Source organism: Manduca sexta, chromosome 8, assembly GCF_014839805.1.
Source record: "Manduca sexta isolate Smith_Timp_Sample1 chromosome 8, JHU_Msex_v1.0, whole genome shotgun sequence".
Lineage (NCBI taxonomy): Eukaryota > Metazoa > Arthropoda > Insecta > Lepidoptera > Sphingidae > Manduca > Manduca sexta.
Window position 1 is genome coordinate 2,221,237 of NC_051122.1, and position 20,473 is coordinate 2,241,709.

Sequence of the window (20,473 nt, forward strand, 5' to 3'; positions counted from 1 at the left end):
TTGAAGACAATTAGCATTTATGTATAGAATAAGATACTTTGCGTGGACCGAGGGAGGCGAAAAGTAAAAGCTAGTTGCTAATGTTAAGTTAGTGAAGAAGAGGCCCGTGGTCAGCAGAGTGCAGTATACGATACAGGTCCCGTATTCACTAAGGAATAAGGCTGGGTCTCAAGTTAAAGTCAAAGTACAGTTCGAGACCATTTTTATGTCAAATACTTATTTTATACCAAAAATGTGCAGTTCCCTAGACTTTTATTAAAAAAAATAAACATGCACAACTCCTTAAAGACTTTTGTTTCAAAAAATAACTATCACCCGAGCCAACTCGCGAGCTAATATAAAACTATCATAATTCGTTGAACACTTCACATCAGTTGACAGCTTAAGAATCCACTTAAAGATGGCCCTTGCACTGGGCATTCCCACTTTTTTGTTTAGAAATCGGACACCGATAGACCCCGAATTCTGCTAAACACTTCACGACAACCGTGAAAAATTGTAATTGGCAAGACCGTCGAAAAATGAACTATGGACCACGTGTACGGTTTGTTTTTTTTTTTTGGCAAAGAAGGTTTAAACAACACATAGACTCTGTAATTGTGGAATTTTTGGTGGAACGTATTATGGTATTTTTTATTTTGGTCCATTAGTGTGTTTTTAATGAAACTATATTAATGAATTCAAACTATTATGTGTGTCAATTCAAGCTGGTCGTTTTGTTATAGAATGTTTAATATAGAAATATTATATTGACATGATGCGGTTTTTTTAGTTGGTTATTATTGAATGTTCTTGATAGTAGCACGTGATAGTTTTATTAATACAAATACGTTTTTTTTACATCAATCTTTCTTAATATTTTGTACGAAAAAGTCTATCCGCTACATACTAAACTAGAGTTTAAGGCTGGTTTTGTTAAATACAGTACAGTCCTAATATGATAATATTGATTGTATACAAGCAAAACACATTGAAAAACTCGAGAGTTGTTAGGATTATGCATACATTATTCTTTATTGGAAGCCCAAGTGGTACATTTAATAGATTGCATAGATACGTTTCTCACCCTGTATGTTTTTTATTTCTTATTTGTTTCATAGTACATTATAGTGCATGTCTTTAAAAATAAATGCTTATTCTTTCTTTTATTTTCTTATGTACAACAACCATTTGTAGAGTGATCTATTGTACATATATCTCTGTTTAACCTTTTTCAATTATAATCCTGAACTTACATCTACAAAAAGAGGGCTTATTTTCTATGACAGTGTAAATAACGTCTTTGTGAAATTAGCGTCGATTAATATTCTGTACTTTAATTTCAATTGTGGTAAACGCGACGCGATGTGTTACGTTACACGCTGTCAAAATAACGTGTAGCATAGAGAATAAAGCCCTAGAAACCCAATGGATCTCATAATTACCATAAAATACAAGTGGACACATGTATTCTAAGCTATATCGTTGACATTTCCGACGGTTCACTTTTACTTATTGACAAACGGACAGGAAACCCGATGTGTGTCATACAGACTCTTTGTTTTATAAACCATTGAAAAAGAAAGTTTCTTTGTTCGAACGAGCCTTGTTTTCAAACTAGACCGCGTTCAGTAAACTTCACTTTTCGTTTTACTCCTTAACACGTTTAGAGGGATGATTATTTTTAATTAGTTGTCAATGTAATTACATTAAGTACCTATATTTTGTGATATGCATGATTGCAAGTAAATTAGTTATTAAATTTAATTTTTTTTTTATTTATATTTCTTGTTACGCTATTACATTTAATATTACATACAAATCGAAACGAATGTCTTAAAACATTTCACATTAATAAAAAATCAAACTCAAGAAATATATTTATAATATTTGTATCGGATTTTAGTGATATTTTTCTTAATTACCTCAAAATGAAACATAACAGTATTACGAGAATATTGATTGATGGTAGAAATAAACATTGTAGTGAGACTTTCGCATACTACAGAACTTCTAACTAGGGGTGTTGGATGGAACTATTAGGTGCAAGTAATTGAAGTGATTTGTCAAAGTTGACATTATTTACAGTAGGACTTTCTTGTGCGTGTGGTGTAATCTATAAGCGGAAATAGATCAACATTTATTGATGCTATGTGACGAAGAGGGTGGTAGAGCGAGGTTGAAATATCTAGAGAGAGAGAAATAGAGTTAGGCCCCGCGACACCTCATATCGGTATATGTATTGTCGTTCATAATATTTAAAAATAAATTATTACGTTTTTTTTATTCGTATCTTACATATTTAGATAAATATTATGTATCTTTATTTGATGATTAAACATGGTTATTCAAATTGTAAGTAAATAACTCTATTCACAAACCTATGATTTTTCTAAAATTATCTGTGTATTATTTATGAATACTTGCTTTAACGGTGAAGAAAAACATCGTGAGGAAACCTGCATACCCGAGAAGTTCTCTATAGGATTTGTAGGGTGTGTGAAGTCTACCAATCTGCACTAATCCAGCGTGGTGGACTAAGACCTAGCCCCTCGCAGTGGTAGAGTCCTATGTCCAGCAGAGGAACAGTATATAAATACAAAGCTGATATTATTATTATGTCAAAATTCACTACACCTTACAACTCGGAATTGGGCCATATATAAAACAAATGCGACACGTTGCCGCCCGTATCTCGTGGCTCGGCGCAAGCACATCAACATTTCAGCGCCCGCCGCCTGCGCTGCACCTCAAAGATTTATAGTTATGTTGCTCTTGAAATTGTCTGCCGACCCACTAGGGTGGCATGCTTTATTTGTATAGTAACATCTCTATTTTCAGACGTTGGTCAATGTAATTGGATTGACTTCCGAGTTCTGACAGTTGAGGTGCGTGATTCGTTTTCGTGCAGTTAGTGAGGAAATAAATTTGGTTGTTTGGTTGAAAAGGTGTGAAACAAATTGGAAAGATTGTGAAGATACTATTGTAAGAATTGATTGTGTTTTTCGTTGTAATTTTAATGATTTTTACGGGATTTTCAAAAAGAGAGAAAAAAAATGTGTGAACGAAACGATTTATCACTTTATAATGAAATATTATAAATTTCCACTTCAATTTACGGTAAATTAATTTCATTTTATTGATATTGAATATCATAATAATAGTGCGTGTGTTCGAGGGATACATCATATGGTTCCTAATAATGTAATCATAGGAGTTATAATATTTAACGATTCTTTCAACTTTAATACAAATTGAGTACAATGTCAATCTCAGAAAATAGAGAATCGAAGTCTATTTCGTTTTTATTTCAAGAGTTGTCATATTATTTGGAGATCGCTTACGATCCTAATGTAATATCAGTTGCTAATTCTAAATCCATACCTAGTACTGCTCGACTTGTGAACCAGTCTCTTACATAATTGTCGAACGTTTCACGTAGAATGCATTAGACAGGCTAATGATAATTGTTCCGAATTAATTCATTTTTAAACCTAGCAATCTTAATTATTAGAAAAATACCTAATTTGTTTAAAATTTGTAATCAAAGAGTTATAGTTCAGCACCAAATAAAATGCCATAATTAGACTGTAATTAAATATCTATTGCACTAAAGTAATACTCTATAGCGGTACAATTTATGTGTTTAATTCTGTGTGCTATTGCTCAATCCACGTAAGTTTAAAGTGACGGGAATCTTCTGGTTAAACATAACTAGATATTTATGATAATTTGTATAGACGTCCTTGATGTAAAAATTAAGGACAATGTTCATTGTGGTGTGGTTTAAATACCGTTTATAATTGAATGATAAAATTATATTTATGTACATTTTCAATGTCTCTAGTATGAAATTTTAGAGATTTATTAATTAAAAAAAAGTTCTCTATTTTACATAAGTCTAATTAATTAAAATACTATTTACTATTCATTCGTATTAGTGCCTACAAATCACCACGCTATCAAAAATTGTTTCGAATTAAAAATAAGTATTTACTTAAAAAAAGTAACATTATTTAAATACGCGGTATTCTAATTTTCTAACCGCCAAAACTTACCTGTCAAAATCACTCACAAAACACAACCACTAAACACCACACTGTCACTGGCACGCAACATTTTTAAAATAAGAAAAAAAAAACACAATTAAAAATAGAACACTTTAAAAACTAAAGTGATGCGACACTGAGTTTTTCGTGTAAAAAATCGATATGAACAAATCGATTCGATTGTTCCCGTTTGCCGGGTGAGCGTGCTGGCTGTTTGCGCTTACGACGGGTACTGGTCTAACGACAGCTTTGCTGTTGAACTTGGCAAAGCTCGCTGAAAAGATTTTGTTTGAACTCGATCGCTATTGGATTCGTGGTATTGGTAACAATAATGTTAATGGTAGGATTATGCGCGTGGTTGCGTATTTCTTACTTTGTTGCGCGTATTGAAGTGTTTATTTTTTATTTATTTCTTAGACAAATTGTCCAAAGTCCTAACTCGCATTCTATTTCGATGTAGATTTATTATACGTAATTACGAAATATTTTAGTAGAATTGGGTCAGTATATTTATCATTTATAGGTGGAACGTGAGAAAATTTCAAGGGCCTGATTTAGCGATGGGTATAAAACGAACATAAAAAAGTTGTGAATCTTGTTTATTGCTAAACAATTTCATAAGCATGTTTAGGTATTTTAGCGGAGTATAAAATTTCGCAATAGAAAATGTGGATACACAGTATTTTAACTTATATGTAACTTACAAAAAAATGCTGTATGAAATTGTGAAAAGTAAGCGAAATTTTACTGAAATTTTATGTGTATTAATGCATGTTAAGGACTTGTATTGATGCGGGAAGTGGGAGGTAGTATTAATCTATTTCAAATTAAATTATAATTTCATAAAACAAAACACTACCATCAAAGAAATAAAAAAGGAACGACGTTATAGTAAAATTTATGCTGAGACTTGAAAATGACACGTTCAAAGCGCGTTGCAGTGACATGCACCTAGTAATTTTTATTTATTTCATGAATTTCTGGACAATAAAAAAAATAAATAAAAGCTTGTCTTATTACTTATCTACACCATATAGATCGAAAAAACCTTTTTTATTTTTTTAAATCAGTCAATTACATCATTATATACAAAAACTAGGTAGCTTCTATATATTTTGGTTCCTTGAATAAGGTATACCAGATGATACATCAGTTTCCCGCTTGTTATGATCCAGAGATCATTAGTCATAAATCAACTTTAGCACCAACAGCATTAAACATAAGATTGTCATTTAAATAACACCTATTTATGTTTTATTACCAGCTTTCATTAAAAGGAAAGCTTAATTTGTGCTAACCGAGTAAGAATACTCTACCCATCTCTTACTAAATCTACTTGGTAGAGAGAGAGGCCATTCTTTACATAGTAGAGAATGCAAGTCAGTGAAATGCAAAATATGTTAACGTTTGGAATATCTTTTGTTTTGTGTAAAACTTAAAGCAAAGGCGTGTTAGTCTGTACGGTTTAATATAAAATATTATAGAGTTAAAAATAATAATATAATTTTTTATTTTTTAGGTCCGTTTATAATTTCGCCGTTTATACATAAAATTTAATATGAAGGTTTATATTTGTAGATAAATATACAATTTATATTACTTACCGACTATATAGGTTTCGATGAGTGAAGTTTCAGATATTTTGGCATACACACACACACATACACACACATTCATGGATTTCATCCCCAAAGGGATAGGCAGAGACGTAACTGGTGCTCCCACTTTCCACCGTGTTTATTCCGTCCCATGATGTAATAGGGGGCCAGACTAGCGCCATTTCGGGCAAAAATTTCAGACTCCGGGCTAATATTGAGTAGAAAACCTCTTCCCGACGCGGAATCGAACCCGAGATCTCAGCACTGCAGTTTTACCGTAATACATCTACGCCCCCAACTCAGTCCTTACTTTGAGTTATTAATATTTTATTAAAACACAACCAAAGCCACGTGCAAAGCTAGCCTTCCAGTAAGTGTCTACCTGCTTCAACACGGGTAATTGATCTCATTGTTAAATTAAACTGTGTTCGCCTCACGTAAACGACAAACAGCTTTATTACAAAACAGTAGAGTTCAAGATCCCTTATCGACCTACCCAAGCAGGTCTGTTTTTATGTTTCTATGTTTATGCGTATGCTTGTCACAACTTTGAAACAAAATGTCTTTAGTCTTTTCTTCAAGGGGTGGTTTACTTCTACTTCGGAAACTATACTTTTATTACATGAGCACAGCAATGTGATCTCTCTGTATCTGATCGTAAGCGGGTCCAAAGTGTTGACTAATGAGAGTTACCCCTCGCCAGTCGAAACAATTATGCCGGCCTCTTTGAATCCGGATATACATAGTTTAATCACGGAAAGCGACACACTTACGTTGACAATTTTACCGGGTTTTACCTTGTGTATGGTGGTCGCTATCCGGGCGGATATATCCTACCAGCAGCAATTTGTTGAAAAAGAAAGTTACCCTTCTATCTATTTTCTTTATCTATTATTTGGTACAAATGGGGAATTTATAAAACACAGTAAATCTTTCGTTACATTCGTTTTATTGTGCTAATAAATAACCTAACTTAACCTTTCGGTTGATTTGCTGCCTTTTAACTACAGTTAAATTACTCGTAAACTGTGACGTAACAACTAACAACGCTAGGAATAGATCGGACTTGAATAAAGCAAAACGGACATTTTAAGAATTTAAATTATTTTTTATAGAACATACATATGAGATAAATACAGGGTATAATATCCAAAAGAGTACGTAGGAACTCAAAAAGAGATCTCATTTTCCCCGAGCATATTTTCCTGCCCGCCACATAATAAGGGCAAGTTTATCGCCATATCTGGTAAAAAATTCGGATTGTCGGTCCTCAAACCTAGGAATCAAATCATAATCTTAATTTTAATACACTAGCGTATCAATAAAACTTGGCGGTAGTAATCATTGATGTACGCAATCTTTTTTATTTTTGAATGAGGAAACGAGCTTGTCGTTCGCCTGATGGTAAGCGATACGATCGCCTATAAACAGTAGAAACACCATCTAACACCTTGAATTGTAAAGTATTGTTTGGTATACTATTGCACTCGCCATCCTAAGACATTAGATGTTAAGTCTTATTATGTCCAGTAGGTATACTGGCTACAATGTCCTTCAAACCGAAACACACATACTAAACATTGCTGCTTGGGCGGCAGAAATAGACGGTGGTATTGCGGTGGTACCTACCCAGGCGAACACTCACATATGAGAAATTTGGCACCAGTGTGACCTTGCTTGCTAGGAGATGCCTTTGATGCCGAAAAGTTAGTACACCTTAGCCCGCATAATTTAAAAGATATGTAGCCTACATTTCAGAGGAATGCACTGACCTAATCAGCTAGTTATATGAATGAGTCAAGGCAGACCGCAGAGCGATGCGCGGTTTCCTACCCATGTCGATACCTATTTATGATGGGACAATTGTAACGGTGTTGTTTTGTGGTGTAAGGGAGGAGTTGGAAGCGATAAAATTACGCTATCTTACTAACAGAAAGGGACTTGGAGACGTTTTTCAGTTATCAGAATAAAAGGAAAACGGATCTATTATTATAAATAATATCAGTCCTGTATTATATATTGTCTCAATGCTGGTTACGGGCTTCCTCTGCTACTGAGAGGCCTTAGTCCACCACGCTGATCTAGTGCGGATTAATAGACTAAACTTCTCAGATATGCAGGTTTCCTCAAGATATTTTCCTTCACTTATGCTATTAGTTTAATTTGATTTTTTATAGTCTGCCTAAGCATAATCTATTTTAACACTAAAATAGATATTAATTTTACTTTTAATAAAATAGATTCGTGAAATGAATAATTTGTGGAGATGTACAATACTTTTCTAAGACTGATGTCGAAATGCATGTTCCCCAATATCAATATAAATGAACGCGAATAAATTACAGGAGATTTAATTTCAAAGAACTTTAAATGTAGAACAATTTATAAAATGAACAGCCCTTTTACAATGTCCCAAAAAAAACCGACTCGTACGAGTCGGGTTTAAAAATTGACTAAATCGTCCTCGATTTCGTCAATTTTTTTCTGTTTGTGATCGAGAGACCAATGCACCAGTCACGTGTTTCTCAACCAATCAGCTACTCCCGAGAAAATGACAGGGAATGTTGATTTTTTGCGACATTGTACGCGGTAATTTTAAATTAACCGCGCTCGCTTACCTCTCGCGCTGTTATGCCGGCACCGTCATTGTTTTGATGTCTGCCCGCTGAATTTGTCACGGGTGTTATGAACTTGTGACTGCTCGAATAACTCATAGTTCACACCGCATTGCATACATAAGTAAGTGCTTGCGTACTTTGAGTTATGAACCGTTCATTTTTATCAGGCGAATTGGCATGATTCAGATTGGAAAAGAGTTTATGATTTGGATGCTGAAGTCTTGCGTTTGATACCCAGGTTGGACAAATTGATATTGTGTTTTTCTATTGAGTAGAGATAGTTTCGCGTCCTATTACATTATAGGACGGAATACACACGGTGAAAAGTGGATGCACCAGTTTCGCTCCTGCCTATCCCTATGGTGATAAAAAGGCATGAGTGTATAATAATAATTCATTCAAAGTAGGTATTTCAAGATTTATTCGATTTATAACATCAGCCCTGTATTATATACTTGCCCACTGCTGAGCACGGGCCTCCTCTACTACTGAGAGGGATTAGGCCTTAGTCCACCACGCTGGCCTAGTACGGATTGGTAGACTTCACACACCTTCGAAATTCGTATCGAGAACTTCTCAGATGTGCAGGTTTCCTCACGATGTTTTCCTTCACCGTTAAAGCGAACGATAAATTCACAAAGAATACACACATGATTTTTTTGTTTTTCAGAAAAGTCAGAGGTGTGTGCCCTTGGGATTTGAACCTGCGGACATTCGTCTTGGCAGTCCGTTCCACACCCAACTAGGCTATCGCCGCTTTATTCGATTTACTCAATTTGTAATTCAAAATTTCATTGATCTCTTTAAGCATCATAACAGAAACTCTTACGTCAAAAAATAGTTTTATTAACTATCCACATCATATGTGTAAAATTTTCCCAAAAATATATGCATGTTATTGTAATCGTATTAGGTGCAGTCATATCACATGATGAAATTAAAATTACAATTATTTTTTTAATTTCATTTCTCTGGGCATGAAATAAAATATTCGACACATTATTCATCGTTAACACATCAGTTGCCTAGTTAGGTATCCTAAATATACTTAGACACATTCAATTCATAAAATAACACACAAATCAGGACTCATCAAGTATCCATAAAAATTAAGCTGATTTCCAATGACCTCAAAAAACATCATTTGTCCCAACTATCTAATAAACTATGGAATTATTGGACACATTGTCCATTAGAATATCACAGACCAATTCTAAGAATGTTTCAACAAAAAATATATAGAACGCATGCCTTTGAATTTATTCGCGGCGTCTTTAGGTTTCGACTAAATTGTTTATGAAATATTTGCTTTACGAGGCTTATTTATCGATCTTAATGGGTTATGGCCGTACAATATGTAAAGTATTTGGTGGTTTATACCGACCTTGGACTGATGGGTGATTTGAAGATTCCCAAGATGGGAAATGTCCCATCTGAAGTGCTTTCACTCCAATGTGACGTCGGCGTAACACAGTGAGATTCACCTCAATAATGTAGCCAGTAGTGTGACTATTGAATATTATAAGGTTTTACGTCTAATGTCTGGAAAAATAAGTGCCGTGCAGTAATGTGCGGTAAGTAGTTTATTATATAATTTAAGGCCACGTAGGGGGCGTCTTTATGGCTAATGAGGCAATCTGCTTGTTTCTTTTTTAAAAGGAAAAAAAGCAACAAAATGTATGGTTCGATTTAATTTAAAAACGTCTAAATCACTGATTTTAAATATTTACTATAGCCTATTATTTTGATAAATTCTTATGCATAATTTATTAGTAATAAAAATTTATGGAAATGACTGTTAAATCACGAGAAAAATGCATATTATTATTGGAAAATTTGTCGCTTTCTAGCCATATTTCTTTTGACTTTTTTAATATAGACAAATACGATGTGTCTCTGAAACTAGAAACTAATTTTTGGATTGTAGAGCCCTTTCAATTAGCCGCGCTGCTTCATTAATTCATAAAAATTTTAAACGACGCGGAAATAAAAGACCTAAGTGCGCTTTCAGAGCAGCACAAGTATCGCAGGTGTCTTTTTATATGTATTTACGTTTGCCGCGCGAACGCCGCGCTGCAGCCACACGACTTATTTTAATATTTATTTTTGTAAGATGATTGACAACTGCATAAGTGGACTAATCTGGCCTCATTACCATTGCTACGTGGTTTTGATATTCAAAATAAAAAAATATAAGGATTAAAGGATTTTGTGACGCATTTCATTTCTTTTCAATGTACTTTTCTTTGATCAAACAATGTCTTGCCGTCACCGTTCTTTGTCCGTCACTGAGGCCCGTCAAAATACCAGTATGACACGTGCCATGTCAAAACCATTGTTAAATACGCAGAAACTACATGAAAGTGATGTCATGTGGCGCCGACAGGTCGATCCGTTAGTGTGTCCACGCACTGTCAACAATCGACGGTTATTAGTTTGACATGTATTTTTAATTGTATTTGTTTTGTTGAAATTATGTTGTGTCGTTTTAGGCGCATGTTATACGTTTGTAATATTTGTTATACATCGATGAATAAGTTTTTCATGTAAGTTTAGTTAAAAAAATACAGTGCATCCAACGAAACACGGAAGTTGTACTTAATGTTTTGCTTTAAATTAAAAGCTTCATTGTGGTTACTTAGAAACAATAAAATATTTCCATATCAACGCAAGTATACACGATTTGACGCTAGTGATAAGTATATTCGGCCCAATATTTAAAGCATAATATTCAGTATACTAACAGCCGTAGTCCAACAACAATATCGTCGTACATTTGCACACACGCCGGTAAAGTGAATGTACCGAAAAATCTTTATTTTAGAAGAGCCCGAATTACACCTGTAAGCCTAAAATGGTTCTATACCGTGCAACGTTTAAAAAAATTGAGGATATTATTAATATTGTTAGAAAATTAATTCTCTAATAGAGGTTTTAATGCATCTGCTTCTATGTTCGGTTAAATTAAAAAAGTATTTTTCACTTTGTCACTAGAATGTGTATTTAATCGTTCTCTCTGTGTGACAGCATGTAACAAACACACTGATTGTACTCCACTATTATAATAAAATTAATAGGAATCTTATTCAATAATAATTTATTTAAAACCGTAACCCAAAAACTATTATGATGGTTTTAATTTTGAGCTAGAAACAGCATAAGAGGAACTAAGTGTGTGTGGTATCTAAAATAGGAAATTGTAAACAGCAACGGACAAAGGTTCTGCACTCGTGTTACTGTGTTTAAGTAAAACAATTTGTGTGGGAAATTGTTTTCATAAACACGCCTGAAAATCTGAGGTCGACGACATCGCGCTCAAATGTTATTAAAACATAAGTTTTGACAGGGGTTATCAACATGGGGTGGCGATTATAATAATAGTATATTTTGTTCAAAGAACAATTATAATTGTTTAATTGGGCAATATATATAACAAGATAGTGATATGTAATTGTAAATTACATATCTAATTCTGACAATATTGAAATTAATTTATGGTAAGATGGGATACCAAAACAACTTCTTTGAGTGAGTTTTTAACGCTTATTCTTTAAATACAGTGATAACTATCGTTTTCACTTTTTTATCAGGGTTAATAATTAATAATAATTGTTCACTCTAAGCAAGAAGAGTCGACTTCATTGGGCATTCATCTCCAAACTCAACACCAGAAAATGTCCCAACCACCAAACCATGTTATCTATGTTGAAACACTTATGTACAAGTTACAATTACATCTAATTGTCAAAACTAGTACGAACGTGAGATACGCCGTCCAATGATCATAAATTATAATTTTTAGAGTGCGATTTTATGCCGTTTTTACGAGCGTTTGAAACATGTGTCACAGAGATGTGAATAATTGAATGTAATGTGGGACATTTGGGTCGATTTATCTATAATTTTGAATCGGTCCTCCCATTAATTGTAATATGATTTATGTATAACAGACTTTTTATAGTCTTCAGAAAGGATTCAATTGGATTAATTGAACTTTGAAGATTGTGTGTGTAAATATTCTAAAAATAAGTTAGGTATTTATGATTGTGTGAGGCGTCGTTGGGTGGTATTCGATATAGAACTGAAATCTAACCTCTTTATAAAATTGGTTGACTAACAATAAAGCCTTTGGTAATCAGTTCATTATTATGCACACGATGCCATGACACAGCCTTCATTTCTTAAAATTTTGACCTTATCCCATTATGAAATAATTCATGTTACTAGTATCCTCATCCATATTTATATTAATCGACTACATAGTTCTTGAACGCTTATTTCGAATCTATATACTACAGAAACTATAACTAATGCATCCGGCGTCAACACTTAATCCACTCGCGATCATATTACAACTGCGTCTAATTTCCACCGCGCTATCGTAAAACAGTCGTTAAATTTTAATAAAGACCAATTGTTGGCGGCATGCGCCGCGTGCGCCGGCGCTCGCCTCGTTGCGAGGACGCCAATCCGGTAATATGTTGCTTATTTTTAAAAATCGATTTCGAACGGGTTAGAATCGAGTATCGATTGAAGTCAGTGAATCGATTTTTCTATTGTGGGAAAAATTGTAAATCAACTACCATATAATAATATTATGTGAATTTTTGTTTTTTCTTGTACGTTGAACTTACGCGCTTTTATTGGCGAAGTAAAAACTGTGAAAGTCCTATGTAATTTTATAATTTCTATTTAATATAAATTACCAGGAAGAATATAGAATACGTCTGTGCTATCGTCTTCGTCGAATTTTATCATGGTTCGCAGGAAAATCTAATTCAATAATTATAGTAGAAGCATTTCGACTGGAAATCAAATATCGAACATCAAATCGATTATTCACTTAAAAGAATCGATTCCAACTGTCACCATCCCTCAGATACGTCTAGTAATAAGTAGAAATAATGTTTGCGCATATCGGGGATATTTGTCGGGCTGTTTACATTAGTTTAGTGAACTTGACTTACTGGCAGCTTATTTTGGCATGGTGAAAAGCTGCGGTCGTGTAAGCTCGTTACTTTGTTACTATAACAGGATGAGAATAGACGCATCGGTTTGAAATATTAGACGCTATTTAAGTGAGGTAATGGCCTATGAATATATCGTTGCATCTGACATCTGTATGCTTAAATGGGTAAGCAGAGCAATAACATCCACAGTTTATGAACTTATTTTCGTCCCACGATGTGAGTTGATATTATAGTTCGAATGCTCCATTAAAATAATTTTAACAGATCGTATTATGACAAAAAGTAACCAGAATTATATTTTTTACACATTGCGATAGATTCCCATATAAAGAAATGAATCAAAGGTGTAAACACGGCCGTAGTTTCATTTTGTCTATCTATCCCTATAGTGTTTAAATTGTGACCACACATATACAATAATCAAAACACCACGTTACCCAATATCTAAACACGTAAGAAAACAATGTCGAACAGGCCCGGAATGTAATAAATTAAAATTAAAGGTATCGTAGAAAACATGCTGTTAATCACACACACCGATTTGTCACTAAAAGATTTATGTAGGACCACCGTTACAGATCAAAGGGCGCCGACTAACAGTCGACGATATCAAAGACTTGGTTCTACACACGTAAAAATAGATTTGTACGTGACTACCGACAGAATTTAGAGAGCCACCGTCCCATTATATTTACTTCGGGCAGGGACGGATTTAGATGCATCATGGGGCCTGGACCACTTAAGTTGTGGTGTTAAATAAGTTGTTGAATGGAGGCAAGATCATACTTCAACCCCTTAAGCTGTGGTGTTTTATAAGTTATTAGATGCAGATAGGGTCGTACTTCAGCTTGTGGTAATTTTATATTGGGTATAACATAACTTTGCACCTAGACCGGATGTCGGCAAAGTTCATACTCTAGAATCGAATCTGCAACATAGTTGCATAATCAAACATTTTACTCTCACTAGGAATTTCTATATTTTAATTCTTGTTATAATTACATGTATAAACCTGTCTTTAGTTAATTTGTTTCTACATAATTACTTTCAATTCAGATCATTGTAATAAATTAGTATAAAAACATAATAATCCGCTCAGAACTTAAGCAACTGCAATTAGCACATTAGAACGTACAGATCAGGAACAAGTCTAGAAATTTCACATAGTCTGGTGCGTTGTAAAATCAGCGTATCAAAGCCGCAAGTCTGTGATCTTAGCAACAGATATCTAGACTCGATGACAGTATCTGACAGCTATTACTAAGCAAATGTGTATATTAACGTTTGAAAGTAAGGTTGAATAATAATTTGTGTAATTTATAATATACTAATTTTTACATATATTATTTTTTATGCGTGTTTACAAAAATATTTGGAATGTTTATTGATATTCTATATTTCGATTGTAATATGCATTCCATCGGACTTATCACGTGTGGCACCAAGGTAAAAAAATCCTTATTTAAATTTAAAATAAATAAAATTAGACATAAGATGGCGTATTACTTAAAAGCAAATTGGAAGTGCAATAAGGATATAATAATATTTTTAAAAATGATTACTATTATTTTTATAATAAATAATATTTTTTTGACAACAATTTTATAATCAGCCTAAATCCCTCCCAGTGAGGATACATTCGAAACCGCACGTATTTATTCGTATACAGAGTGATTTAATGCTACCGCGTAATTGTCCATACGGTTGTTTATGTAACAAATAGTTGAAACCCACCTAATTTTGTACTGCCGACCCAACAACCCGCTAAGGAAACGGGCTGGGATCACGTAGTTACGTATTAGGATTGTTTTAAATGGGAATATAGCATTTAGAGAAACGTTTTGTTAATATAAAGGAAATAATGGCAGCTTTTCAGTTGAGAGAACACAGTGATGTGGTCAGGGAATCAAATTCGAATCCCTAAAGTAACAAGGTCGTCATTGCCACAACATGAGTACCTAACCTCGACAAATACAGCTGAGTTGTGCCTATTCCCCTACGGGATTAGAGCGTTATTAGTAAAAAAAAATACACATCCTTATCTCTGAAGGAGTAGACAGAGGTGTAACCAGGGCATTTACTTTTCCCTTGTGTGTTCGACCCAATTTGTTATAGAAGGCGAGCTTATCGCCATGTTAGGCACGAATCCAATCTGCAGGCTGATAAAGCCCATCACTTAGCCCGACAGGAACTTTTTCAATTTGATATTTATAGCTATAATATTTAAGACAATAAAATTTTCATTCATCATTTCAGCCGGGAATCTTCCACAGCTGAACATAAACATAGACCTCCCCCATTGAGCGTCATAGGGACCATCACCAGGTCGTCGGCCCATCTCAGGGGGGCGGGGAGGGGGTGCCTACACTGGTCGCCACTCCAGAACTTTTTCGTCCCCACGGCCATCAGTTCTACGAGCTATGTGTCCTATCCACTGCCACTTGAGTTTCATTTCAAATTGACATTGATTTTTCATATCATCATCATCAGCCTCTTGCAGTCCACTGCTGGACTTACGCGTCTCCCAAGTTACGTCACACAGCCCGGTCTGCTGCTTTATGATCGAGTCGTTGCCGGCGTTCTTGTGTAAGTATTGTATGTTTCAATTATTGTAAGTATTATTTTGCTTATGTATTTTCCGTATATTACAAATACACATTACAAATACGTTATCAATCAAACCAAAACCGATAGATACAACACAAAACTCGTTATATCAAATGGAAACAGGGTAACGGAACAAAACACATATAAAATGCAAAACACACATTTATATTTAAATGGATGATGTTATCTACAATGGTGAGGTGTAACAAAATTATTAACACACAAGATCATGTAATGATGTGGTGTATATCGTGTTCTAGATAAAACGGCGCAATATAAATCGCTTTACAGATGGTTTGGTGTTTCGTTTGTGAATAAAGATATTAGGTTAATTGTTATTATTTCATGTGACAATCTATGACAGTTATTTTACTGTAATCTTATTAATTCAACAGCTGGTGTAGTTAAGTGTGAGGAGCTACTATATTGGATAACTGTATTAAATGGTATTTCGATTCTATTGGTGTGGCTGATGGGCCGGTAGTTAAATAAATTAAAAATGTTAAGACGGTAGGTAGTTGTAAATAATTTTTAAATTATTTTGTTGTTAAGAACGTATATGTGGACACGTGTATTTCTGACTGAAGTATAACGCTGCCGCTCCGACGCATTCTCTTCGTGTATTAGAAGTGGTCTTAGGTCATGTAAATTTAAAATTACTTTTCATTAATATTTATTTGTTAAGCGGCGATAGCCTAGTTGGGTGTGGAACGGACTGCCAAGACGATTGTCCGCAGGTTCAAATCCCAACGGCACACACCTCTTACTTTTCTAAAATCATGTGTGTATTCTTTGTGAATTTATCGTTTGCTTTAACGGTGAAGGAAAACATCGTGAGGAAACCTACACATCTGAGAGGTTCTCTATAGGAATTTCGAAGGTGTGTGAAGTCTACCAATCCGCACTAGGCCAGCGTGGTGGACTAAGGCCTAATCCCTCTCAGTAGTAGAGGAGGCCCGTGCTCAGCAGTAGGCAAATATATAATACAGGGCTGATATTATTATATATTATTATTAATATTTATTATGTTCGAAACAATAAAGTATATGAAGTGTAATAAATAAATATAAACAAATAAATAAATTCAATGGTCATTTTTCAACCATTGATCGACCACTAGTACTAGTTAGCCGTTTGTAAAAGCACTATGTAAATTGTACACTCTGCACGTGTGGTATTTTGTGCCCCACACCTATCCTTGTGATAAACACCGTGGAAACTGGCCAAAGGATTACACAGTAATTTATTCATGATTTCTATAATATTTTACGAAAACGTAAAAGTGGATCTGTGTTTATTGAAAGCAATAAAATCATAGGATATCTTCAGCCGACCTTTGGAACGGATTTTCGGTATTGGAAGGATTCCAAAAGATTTTTGTATCGTAACATGCTGTGTTTGGCATAAATCATGGTCGCTGATCCTGCTTTTCGTAAGCCTATTTTACTACGCTTTGTTTCTGATGTATGCTACTTTATAGCACGTTTGTTTATTAGTTTTAAGAGTTGAGTGATGTTGTATATCATACGAATATTGTACAAACAGGAAGATATTTAATGAATATTGTTTGGAATAAGATTCTATACGTGTTTTGTTTCGGATATGCGTGTTTTGGGACTAAAAGTCTTAAGTAATTCCTGGTTCCCACGATGCAAGTCCATAATAATATATCCAAGTGAATCGTAATGTTAAACTTTGTTATATTTGAAAATGATTTTTTACCTTAATGTAGTCGTATCGCATTACGAAATACTCGACAGAAAACATAGTTTAGGTGCTTAATCCATCAAACGCCTTCTCTCTTAGTAAAGAAAACGAGCAACTTAAAATCGATGTTTTAAATAAAACTCATTATTTCGTAATATAAATGCTAGACTATACTAGCAATTATATAGCTATTCAATAGTTCAGACTGTAATTTCATTAGAATCATAACAATGCATTATACAAATCCTCGTAATAAAAAAACGTTGGCACGGACCGCCGAGTGGTATTTTGGCGGCCCGTAATCGATGATAGAATGCGTGTGGCGACCCGTGAGCCGCAACATGGTTGCAGATAGAACATACGAAGACAAAACATGTGAGTCAAAACAACTATTATGTCAATCATTCGCGTCGTCCGATTTGAGAGTAGCGTCTGTTTTGTAGCGGAATTGCATAAGCGGGTGCCAGAAATTTAATAAAATAAAACCATATTTTTATGGAGGCAACATAGCACATAGTTGAAACCAAATTTAGGAATTGGCAACATTGGTAATATTTCCGCAATTGTAATCGGTTCCGTTAGGCTCTCTAACGGTGAAGCTGGGCTCTTACGACGATCTGACACGATTTACTCTGATGGTTAGGTACTTATTTCATGTTATTCAATTTTCGAGATTTTTCATAAATTCTGATTCTTATAAAACTAAATGATATCAAAAATTTAAACAGAACTAATGGTTTAGGACATCAAAGACAGAAAAAGGTTCGAGGAACAAAATTGTATACTAAAATACTATACTATAAAATATAAAGGTTTGTTAAGATTGTTAGATGTTTATAAAAAAAATAATAGCGAAATGAATTTTCACGACACTTCGCACACAAATAGAGTTAGTTAATTTTCAGTATTCAAATATCTTTTTTTTATATGGGCTCCCGCTCTCAATGGCGCTCCAACTTTTCTGACGTAAGAGGTGGTACGATCAGGGTCGGCGGATCGCGTGCGCATTTAATATGTTGTAATTTGCGACGCCGACCGCTAATGGGCCAAATTATGGCCGTTTCGCCAAATTCTGGGCTTTCACTTTTTTCAATGTCAAAACACGGCTATCATTTGTAACTTGCCGAGGTTAACGGCACAATGAATTATCACAGGAATTATGGATTTGTTGGAAATGTTACTATTTGTTCTTTGAATAACTAGAAGTTGGCTATTTTAACAATATATGATTTGAGCATGATTAGTTGCTGCTTAATTTTTTTTATGAAATCTTCTATATATATAAAAATGAATCCCTATTTCCCTTGGTCACGCCATCACGCGTGAACGGCTGGACCGATTACACTTTTTTTTTGTTGTGTTTGCTATTGTCAGAAGAAGGTTCTTATGAAAGAATAAATTCAAAAAAAGGCGCGGAAAATTAAAAAAATTAAGAAAATTTAACGAAAATATTAATTTTATATAACTGTCAATTGTTTGAAATAACTGTCAGCGATTGTCAGAATGCGCGCTGCAAATTCATAGTTAAGACGGGACAAAGTCTTTCGGGTCAACTAGTTTGAGTATATTATTTAGTTTAACATTTTAGTACAGATTAAGAATAGGAAATAACTAAAATAAAAAAATATTGCCTAAGTTTATTTGAGGTTATGGATTTAATCCTTCTTGATAAACTACACCCATATAATCAAATCAGTACGAACAATAAACGTCCAGTTTAGTCTAATAACACCTTAGTAGGTGTGAGAATAGCAGGTTTAAATTAGCCAAGTGGCTTTATCGACTCAGTTAATACCGCGACAAATGGCCGCCCATTATGGGACATGCCGACGTGACGACGGGACAGCGTGTTGGCAGATTTGTTGGGACATCGAAATAATAGATGATTTCGGTACTTCACCCACGTGAAAGTTTTTTTTCGATATTAAAGTCCTGCTGGGTATTGTCTCAAGAAAAAAGTAGCCTGCAATAGGGTATTTGATTGTTGTTTAGTATTTTTATGAAATATTTATGTCATGTACTTCAATTGTAACGCAAGGAATAATTGTAATTTGCTCAAAATTATAATTCTTAAAAATCCGGTAAAATGGTGTCAAGAAAAAATATTGTCGAGATACTTGAACGTAATGCCATAAGGAATTACAATGCATGTTGAAGAATAAAGCGATATCTCCTCAACGTGCCCACTCCCGCACGCACCGATTTTAATGCTTTTTCACTAAAGGTCAAATAAATAAACAAATAATACACAAAATCATACATAGCTAAACACCCTATTTAGTTAATCCAAGACACCATCTATGCAGCAATTGCATCCAATTTCCTTAAGAAGTTAAGTTTACAAATTCTATTCCAAATCCAAACATAAATTAAGAATTCTTCGGTTTAAAAACGTTTTATGTTGTATTAATTTGTGGTCAGTGCGTCGTACGTGGCTTTGGCAATGTGGTATGTATTATGTCTAACCACATTAGTCTGGTAGCAGTGTAATTCAGCTGTGAACTTTGAAGTTCAGGGCTCGAATCTTATATCGCGGAAGAAAAGCTGTGTGAGTTTTCGAGCCTAAAGTATTGTAGAGTTAAGCTCAACGATACGCACAATTTTATCTTATGACAAATAAACATTAATACAGATTTTATATAATTAAAAAGCTACTCTAAATTCTTATTTTGGTGAAACTTTTGGATATTTACCTTAAGGGCATATGATATTACCACTTTAAATATTAATACATTTACTTTTATTACCAATAACACATTAACTAGTTTAGTTTATAGAAGTAAAATTAAGTAAATTTGGGTCAGAATAAGAACGACAAATATTTTATAAGTAACTGTACGCCTAGAATATTCCCACTTTAGAACCGTGACGAAGGCTTAACCTTGTAGGATATTAAGGCTAGTTGGTATTAAGCCATTATTGTTACTAAGCAGTAGTGATGTGAT

The 20,473-nt window shown here is 34.2% G+C and overlaps 1 protein-coding gene across 2 annotated transcripts in view; it reads right to left on the reverse strand.

Annotated features, from left to right (window-relative positions):
• Window positions 1–20,473, reverse strand: part of LOC115445951 — a 239,298-nt gene that overhangs the window by 113,967 nt on the left and 104,858 nt on the right. The window contains exon 1 of one of the 2 annotated variants that reach the window (XM_037436409.1): window positions 4,038–4,265. The exons of the other annotated variant lie outside the window; for it this stretch is intronic. The gene's annotated coding sequence lies outside the window, so the exon portion shown is untranslated. Of the gene's footprint in view, window positions 1–4,037; window positions 4,266–20,473 lie in introns of those variants that run through there. 2 annotated transcript variants of the gene reach the window in all.